This window comes from Apodemus sylvaticus, chromosome 18, assembly GCF_947179515.1.
Source record: "Apodemus sylvaticus chromosome 18, mApoSyl1.1, whole genome shotgun sequence".
Taxonomy (NCBI): Eukaryota; Metazoa; Chordata; class Mammalia; order Rodentia; family Muridae; genus Apodemus; species Apodemus sylvaticus.
The window spans coordinates 57,375,673-57,385,398 of record NC_067489.1 but is presented as its reverse complement, the minus strand read 5'-3'; the positions used below and the strand labels follow the sequence as shown (position 1 = coordinate 57,385,398).

At 38.6% G+C, this 9,726-nt stretch overlaps 1 pseudogene; it reads right to left on the bottom strand.

Moving 5' to 3' along the window:
* Positions 1-1,034: 1,034 nt before the first annotated feature.
* On the bottom strand, positions 1,035-6,555 carry LOC127668912 (heterogeneous nuclear ribonucleoprotein A1-like; annotated as a pseudogene).
* Positions 6,556-9,726: the final 3,171 nt, after the last annotated feature.

The following is a 9,726-nucleotide window of genomic DNA, read 5'->3' as shown; positions in this document are numbered from 1 at the left end:
TGTCTGGAGCCATGGGTAACTCCATGTGTACTCTTTGGTTGTTGGTTTTGTCCATGGGAGCTCTGGGAATACTGGGTGACTCATATTGCTGTTCCTCCTATGGCACTGCAAACCCCTTCAGCTCCTTGGGTTCTTTCTCTAGCTCCTCCATTGGGGACCCTGTGCTCAGTTCAATGGTTGGCTTGAGGGTGCCTCCTCTGTATTTTCCATGCACTAGCAGAGCCTCACAGGTGACCGCTGTGTCTGGCTATGGTCAACAAGCACTTGTGGGCATCCACAATAGTGTCTGGATTTTGTAACATGTATATGGGATGGATCCCTAGGTGGGACAATGTCTGGATGGTCTTTCCCTCAGATTCTGTTCCACCCTTTGTCTCTGTACCTCCTTCTGTGGATATTCTGTTCCCCATTCTAAGAAGACAAGGGTATTCATACTTTATTCTTCCTCCTTGGGCATCATTTGGTATGTGAAATGTGTCTTAGATATTTTAATTGTATATTCTATTTATTTACATTTCAAATATTATCCCCTTCCTGGATTCCCCTCAGCAAAGCCCCTATTCCATCCACTATTCCCCTGCTTCTATGAGAGTGCTTCCCCACCCACCTACTCACTCCCACATTTGCCATTGGCAAATGCTGCTTTCAGATAATGCAAGAAAGTATCATAATCATGAAAGAGACTATGTGTCAGCAAAGTTTAGAAAAAAATGACTACATGTCCTAATACACTATTACGTTTAGCAATCAACAACATGGGTGAAAAAGGTCTACAGTAAAACCTTTTGTTGGAATGCTTTACACTTTCCACAGAACAGAAACTAAAATAACCTGCTGTACAATTAGTCACAAATACACTCCTGGAGTTTTTGCCCACACACATGAGCATTGTCTAAACCATGTCTTCTTTGTAGCAGCTGGTCCCGGCCACCACTGTGCTTGGCTGAGTTCACAAATCTGTTGTAACCTGTAGCTTCCCTGTCACTTCTCTGGCTCGCCTCTCCTGTTAAGCTTTGTCTCCTTGTTGTATGTAATCAGAACCTCCTGCCACTGCCCTAGCTATGACTGCTGCTACTGAAATCTCCATAGCCACCTAGGTTTCATAGTTTATCAAAGTACTGGTGTCCACCACCACTAGGGCCAGAGCTACTGCCTGTAAAGTTTCCTCCCTTCATCGGTCCAAAATTTAAGGATGGATTATTATAATTGCCAAAATCATTGTAGCTTTCACCACCCCCAAAATTGCTTCAACTATCACTGCCAAAGCCGCCTCTACTTCCTCCATTGTTATAGCTGTTATAGCTCCCAGTCCTGCCACAGCCACTGCTCTGGTTTCCATAACCCAGGAAATCATTTCCATAGCCTCTGCTTCCTCCGTAGTAAGCAAGGACACCCTCTCCATAAGCACCTCCATTGCCAAATCCATTATAGCCATTCCCGCTGCCGCCATATCCACCACCACCATGGCCACCACCAAAGCCACCATGACCACTGAAGTACCCTCCTCGACCAAAATTGTCATTGCCACCAAAACTGCCTCCAAAGACACCACCAAAATTTCCAGAACCATTAAGACCTAGACTGGATGAAGCACTAGCCTTCTCTTGCTTTGACAGGGCCTTTCTTACTTCACTGTTGTGGCCACATTATGGTATTTCTGAATAACAGTCTTATCCACAGAGTCATGGTCATCAAAGGTGACAAAAGAAAAACCCCTCTTTTTTCCACTGCTTCTGTCAGTCAAAATTTTTTATTTGATATATTTTTTATTTACATTTCAAGTGATTTCCCCTTTTCTGGCTCTCCACTCCCCAAAAGTCCCATAAACCCTCTTCCCTCCCCCTATTCCTCCATCCACCCCTTCCCCCTTCCCTGTTCTGGTATTCCCCTATACTGCTACACTAAGTCTTTCCAGAATCAGGGGCCACTCCCCTGTTCCTCTTGGACATCATTTAATATGTGGATTATGTCTTGTGTATTCCATGGTTCTAGGCTAATATCCATTTATCCTTGAATGCATACCATGATTGATCTTTTGATACTGGGTTGCCTCCTCACTTAGTATGATGTACTCCAGCTCCATCCATTTGCCTAAGAATTTCATGAATTCATTGTTTATGATGGCTGAATAGTACTCCATTGTGAAAATATACCACATTTTTTGTACCCATTCCTCTGTTGAGGGACACCTGGGCTCTTTCCAGCTTCTGGCTATTACAAACAGGGCTGCTATGAACATAGTGGAGCATGTGTCCTTATTGCATGCCTGCGAATCCTCTGGGTATATGCCCAGGAGTGGTATACCAGGGCCCTCCAGAAGTGTCATGCCCAGATTTCTGAGGAACCGCCAGACTGATTTCTAAAGTGGTTGTACCATCTTGCAATCCCACCAGCAGTGGAGGAGTGTTCCTCTTTCTCCACATCCTCCCCAACACCTGCTGTCTCCTGAGTTTTTAACCTTAGCTATTCTGACTGGTGTGAGGTGAAATATCAGGGTTGTTTTGATTTGCATTTCCCTAATTACTAACAATGTTGAACATTTCTTAAGGTGCTTCTCAGCCATCTGAAGTTCTTCATGTGAAAATTCTTTGTTTAGCTTGGTACCACACTTTTTAATAGGGTTATTTGGTTCTCTAGGGTCTACCTTCTTGAGTTCTTTGTATATATTAGATATTAGCCCTCTGTCAGATTTAGGGTTGGTGAAGATCCTTTCCCAATCTGTTGGGTGCCATTTTGTCCTTTTGACAGTGTCCTTTGCCTTACAGAAACTGTAGTTTTTTGAGGTCCCATTTGTCAATTCTTGATCTTAGAGCATAATCTATTGGTGTTCTGTTCAGGAAATGTTCCCCTGTGCCCATGTCCTCAAGGGTCTTCCACAGTTTCTTTTCTATTAGTTTCAGTGTGTCTGGTTTTACATGGAGGTCCTTGATCCACTTGGAGTTGAACTTAGTACCAGGAGATAAAATGGATCACTTCGCATTTTTCTGCATGCTGATCTCCAATTGAACCAGTACCATTTGTTGAAAAGGCTATCTTTTTTCCACTGGATGTTTTCAGCTCCTTTGTCAAAGATCAAGTGACCATAGGTGAGTGGGTTCATTTCTGTGTCTTCAATCCTATTCCATTGATTCACTTGCCTGACATTGTACCAATACAATGCAGTTTTTATCACTATTGCTCTGTATTAATGTTTCAGGTCTGGGATACTGATTCCCCCAGACGTTCTTTTACTGTTGAGAATAGTTTTAGCTATCCTGAGTTTTTTGTTATTCCAGATGAGTTTGAGAATTGCTCTTCCTAACTCTATGAAGAACTGAGTTGGGATTTTGAGGGGGATTGCATTGAATCTGTAGATTGCTTTTGGCAAGATGTCCATTTTAAATATATTAATCCTGCCAATCCATGAGCATGGAAGATTTTTCCATTTTCTGAGGTCTTCTTCAGTTTCCTTCTTCAGAGATCTGAAGTTCTTGTCATATAAGTCCTTCACATGTTTGCTTAGAGTCACCCCAAGATACTTTATGCTGTTTGTGGCTATTGTGAAGGGTGTCATTTCCCTAATTTCTTTCTCAGTCTGCTTGTCTTTTGAGTATAGAAAGGCTACTGATTTGCTTGAGTTGATTTTGTAACCAGTCACTTTTCTGGAGTTGTTTATCAGGTGTATTAGTTCTTTGGTAGCGTTTTTAGGGTCACTTATTATACTATCATATCATCTGCAAATAAGGATAGTTTGATTTCTTCCTTTCCAATTTGTATCCCTTTGACCTCCTTTTTTTTATTCGATGTATTCTTTATTTACATTTCAAATGATTTCCCCTTTTCTGGGTCCTCACTCCCTGCATGTCCTATAATCCATTTTCCCTCCCCCTGTTCCACCATCTGCTACTTCCCACTTCCCTGTTCTGGTATTTCCCTATACTGTTGCATTGAGTCTTTCCAGAACCAGGGGTCTCTGCTCTGTTCTTTTTGGACATCATTTAATATGTGGATTATTTTTTGGCTATTCCAAGTTTCTAGGTTAATATCCACTTATCAGTGAGTGAATACCATGATTGATCTTTTGATACTGGGTTACGTCACTGAGTATAATGTTCTCCAGCTCCATCCATTTGTCTACGAATTTCATAAATTCATTGTTTCTAATGGCTGAATAGTACTCCATTGTGTAAATATACCACATTTTTTGTATCCATTCCTCCGTTGAGGGACACCTGGGTTCTTTCCAGCTTCTGGCTACTACAAATAGGGCTGCTATGAACATAGTGGAGCATGTGTCCTTATTACATGTTGGGGAATCCTCTGGGTATATGCCCAGGAGTGGTATAGCAGGGTCCTCCAGAAGTGCCATGCTCAGTTTTCTGAGGAACCTCCAGACTGATTTCCAAAGTGGTTGCACCATCTTACAATACCACCAGCAATGGAGGAGTGTTCCTCTTTCTCCACATCCTTGCCAGAACCTGCTGTCTCCTGAGTTTTTGACCTTAGTCATTCTGACTGGTGTGAGGTGAAATCTCAAGAGTTGTTTTGATTTGCATTTCCCTAATGATTAATGATGTTGAACACTTCCTAAGGTGTTTCTCTGCCCTCCGAAGTTCTTTTGTGAAAATTCTTTGTTTAGCTCGGTACCCCACTTTTTAATGTGGTTATTTGGTTCTCTGGGTTCTACCTTCTTGAGTTCTTTGTATATATTAGATATTAGCCCTCTGTCAGATTTAGGGTTGGTGAAGATCCTTTCCCAATCTGTTGGTTGACATTGTGTCCTTTTGATAGTGTCCTTTGCCTTACAGAAACTTTGTAGTTTTATGAGGTCCCATTTGTCAGTTCTTGATCTTAGACCATAAGCTATTGGTGTTCTATTCAGGAATATTCCCCTTGTTCCCATGTCCTCAAGTGTCTCCCCCAGTTTCTTTTCTATTAGTTTCAGTGTGTCAGGTTTTATGTGGAGGTCCTTGATCCACTTGGAGTTGAGCTTAGTACAAGAAGATAAGAATGGATCGATTCTCATTCTTCTGCATGCTGATCTCCAATTGAAACAGCACCATTTGTTGATAAGACTCTCCTTTTTCCACTGGATGCTTTCAGCTCCTTTGTCGAAGATCAAGTGACCATAGGTGTGTGGGTTCATTTCTGGGTCTTCAATCCTATTCCATTGATCTGTTTGCCTTATGTTGTCTAATTGCTCTATCTAGGACTTCAACAGCTATATTGAAAAGATATGGAAAGGGGGCAGCCTTGTCTAGTCCCTGATTTTAGTGGGATTGCTTTAAGTTTCTCTTCATTTAGTTTGATGTTTGCTACCTGTTTGCTGTATATTGCTTTTACTATGTTTAGATATGGGGCTTGAATTCCTGTTCTTTCCAAGACTTTTAGCATGAAAGGATGCTGAATTTTGTCAAATGCTTTTTCAGCATCTAATGAAATGATTATGTGTTTTTTTTCTTTGAGTTTGTTTATGTAGTGGATAGCATTGATGGATTTCCATATGTTGAACCGTCCCTGCATCCCTTGGATGAAGTCTACTTGATCATGGTGGACAATCATTTTGATGTGTTCTTGGATTCGGTGTGCAAGAATTTTATTGAGTATTTTCACATTGATATTCATAAGGGAAATTGGCCTGAAATTCTTTCTTTGTTGGATCTTTGTGTGGTTTTGGTATTAGCGTAATTGTGGCTTTGTAAAACAGGTTGGGTAGTGTTCCTTCTGATTCTATTTGGTGGAATAGTTTAAAGAGTATTGGTGTTAAGTCTTCTTTGACAGTGTGATAGAATTCTGCACTAAAACCATCTGGTCCTGTGCTTTTTTTGGTTGGAAGACTTTCTATGGCCCCTTCTATTTCTTTAGGGGTTATGGGTCTGTTTAGATGGTCTATTTGATCCTAATTTAATTTTGGTATTTGGTATCTGTCTAAGAAATTGTCCATTTCCTCCAGATTCTCCAGTTGTTTTGAGTACAGGCTTTTGTTGTAGGATCTGATATTTTTTTTTGAATTCTCTCAGTTTCTGTTGTTATATCTCCCTTTTAATTTCTCATTTTGTTAATTTGGATACTGTCTCTGTGCCCTTTGGCTACTCTGGCTAAGTGTTTACCTATCTTGTTGTTTTTTTTCAAAGACTCAGCTCCTGGTTTTGTTGATTCTTTGTTTGGTTCTCTTAGTTTCTACTTGATTGATTTCAGTGAGTTTGATGATTTCCTCTCTTCTTCTCTTTATGGGTGAATTAGCTTCTTTTTTTTCCAGGGCTTTCAGTTGTGCCATTAAGCTTCTAGTGTATTCTCTCCCCAATTTCTTTTTGTAGGCACTCAAATCTATGAGTTTTCCTCTTAGCACTGCTTTCATTGTGTCCCATAAATTTGGATATGTTGTACCTTCGTTTTCATTAAATTCTAAAACTTCTTTGATTTTTTTCTCTATTTCTTCCTTGACCAAGGTATCATTGAGTAGAGTATTGTTCAGTTTCCATGTGCATGTGGGATTTCTGTTGTTTTGTTGTGATTAAATACCACTTTTACTCCATAGTGATCTGATAGGAGGCATGGGATTATTTTGATCTTCTTATATTTGTTGAGGTCTGTCTTGTGACCAACTATATGATCAATTTTTGAGAAGGCACCATGAGGTGATGAGGTAAAGTTATATTCTTTTGCTTTGGTATGAAAAGTTCTCTCTCTCTCTCTCTCTCTCTCTCTCTCTCTCTCTCTCTCTCTCTCTCTCACACACACACACACACACACACACACAGATATATATCTGTTAAATCCAATTGGTCCAAAGCTTCAATTAGTTTTACAGTCTCCCTGTTTAGTTTCTGTTTTCCTGATCAGTCCATTGAGGAGAATAGGGTGTTGAAGTCACCTACAATCATTGTGTTAGGTGCAATGTGTGCTTTGAGCTTTAGTAACGTTACTTTTATGAATAAGGGTGCTCTTGCATTTGGAGCATAGATGTTCAGGATTGAGAGTTCTTCTTAGTGGATTTTTCCTTTGACCAGCAAGAAGTGACCTTCCATGTCTCTTTTGATGACATTAGGTTGAAAGTCAATTTTTTCTGATATTAGAATGGCAACTCCGGCTTGTTTCCTGTGACCATTTGCTTGTAGAATTGTCTTCCAGCCTTTTACTCTTAGCTAGTTTTTGTCTTTGACACTGAGGTGTGTTTCCTGTATGCAGCAAAATGTAGGCTCCTGTTTACATATCCAGTCTGTTAGTCTGTGCCTTTTTATTGGGGAATTGTGTCCATTGATGTTAAGAGATATTAAGGAGTAATGATAAAATCAACAAGATAGATAAACCCTTAGCCAGACTAACCAAAGGACACAGAGACAGTATCCAAACACTTGGCTTAAGTATTTTGGTATTATTTTTTGAGTTTTTGTTGTTGTTATTTGATTGTTTAAATATTTTCTATCAGGGTCCTACAAAATATTTTTTATGACTTTTATTTTGCCCTTGTCTAAACCAAATGCCTGCAAGTTAATAAAACACTAAAATTCAGGAAAAATTCTTTAAAATGTTTAAAACTTTTCTCTTTTCTTTGTTTCTTATTTATGAGTTGCCTGTGTTATCTATCAACCATCCCATAAATATCTCAGTTTTAGGATAACGTTGCCCTGTTATATCTTTAACCATTGCTTTAGCACAGCATGCTAAGTGTCTGACAATTTCTATTATGAAAGCCAGGGAAGTTTTGATCATCTTTGAAAGACTGGAAGACAAAAATGTTTGACTCCATAGTGAAAGTTTTCTTTCTCTTTTCTTTCCGATATTATAACAAGCCATAATTTTGAAAATATGCAATCCATTATTCTATAAATATAGCCTGGTACTCAATCAGACATAGGTAGCATGGAAATAAATACTAAGTATAGAAAAATAGTAATATTAAAGAAAAAGCAGAGTAATTCAGATTTCATAATATTTTATATTTATGATTTCATATTTATGATCTGACTAGGAATATACATTCATTTTTATAACAGTTATCAAATATAAACCCAGGAAATGCAAAGAGATATGAAATATTAACATTTATCTCTACAATGTGTTTAAATTTACTGAAGTTGTTTGCAAAATAGCTTGTTGATTTAAGAAGCAGAATAGTGTCTGTCATATAAACTACCAACTTTAATCAGCAGGTGTTCACTTCAGGTAGTCATAGCTTCATCCAAAGAGTGTTTTTATGTCAGTGTCTGTTAAATAGACTGTGTAGAAATCTGGTTCCTGGAGGGAATTTATGGAAATTTTTGGTATCCTGTTGTTCTGAATGGAATCATATCATGTTTCTTCTTCTTAGTGGAAAGAAAATGGTAGGGCTGTGCTTAGAATGGTACATTTCTCAGAATCAATAGTTTAAATGTAGTTAAGTTTACTTTGTGCCATGGAAGTAACAAACAGCACGAATTATTCAAACTATGAGGATACAAGAACCAAAATCAACTTCTGGAATATGTCCTCATGTCCTTGCCAATGTAGTGTTCTTACTTAGAGTTATGTTTCATCTTTTCTTCATGTGTCCATCAGAAAACATAATACTGAGCAGAGAAAAATGGCTCTTGGTACTTTAAAGTCCTATTGCAGGAAGATAGTCACTTCCAACTTTTATGTAACAACTGTGAAAATGTTCCAATCATGTGTCTGTCCATTCACTCTTACACTGAAAACAGTGCTGTAGATACCCCGTTCTAATTTCTTTTTAGTGCTAGTGTACTAAAAAACACTCTGATTTTTACCATAAAATAAAGATAGTATATTACCATAGCACTTAGAAAATATGTAATTTTCAGATGCTACCTTGAAGTAATTTTACTTGCATTTTATTTATTTGGTTAATATGCTTTACCTTAAACTCCAAAAAATGTTTCACCATTTTACTTTGTGAATGTAACTGCTTATCTTCTAAAACACAGTATTTTGCCAAAGTTGTGTTGGTAAGGCTCAAAATATGGTCACTCAAATCAGATAAAATTCAAATGAAGAGTAGGAAATGTGGACATGAAATGCCCCACCCCTAAAGCACTACCAGACCTGTGCCCCTGAGAGTAATTAATCCTCTCTACCTGACCTCATGAGAAAAAAATGTAGATATGTTAGAAATCAGTTTATAACATGCATAACATTATTTAGATTTAGTTCAGAATTGGAGAGATTGTAGGATACAGGCCTACCTTTCTTCTAATGCTGATATTCAGCTTTCATGTCTGTTTTGTTAGTGTTCACATTTTGTATACCAACCACGTGCAAGAAAGTGAGGTCCCTCTCTTGACTAGTTATCCAGATAGCTTGGCTTTATGCACAAGTACTCCATGTATATTCTGAGATGGATAAAAGCTTTCATTTCATCAGCAGAGGCATCCTTGAAGTTCTTGGAATAATAGTAGTTTGGGTTTTCTGTATGCATTTTATGGTCACTTAAATTTGTCTTTTTTGTCAAAAGTCATCCTTGTCAGAAGTCATCCTTGATAAACAAAGAGAGAAAAATCTATGCTTGTGGTTTCTTCAGTAATGTGACCTGGAGTGTTCACAGACCCTTCATCATCCTCATTGAAGTTTGGTTCCTAGTCCAACCCTCATTGATCACACCAGCCTGTCCCCTATTACTCGGTTGAGGAACTTGGCCATACCCTCTTGTTGCCTTTTTCCAACACTCTGGCTTTCATTTTCAGAATTACTACTTTCAAGTTCACTCGATGCTTCTTCAATGCAATCATCACTTGAATCAGAAAGAGAAAG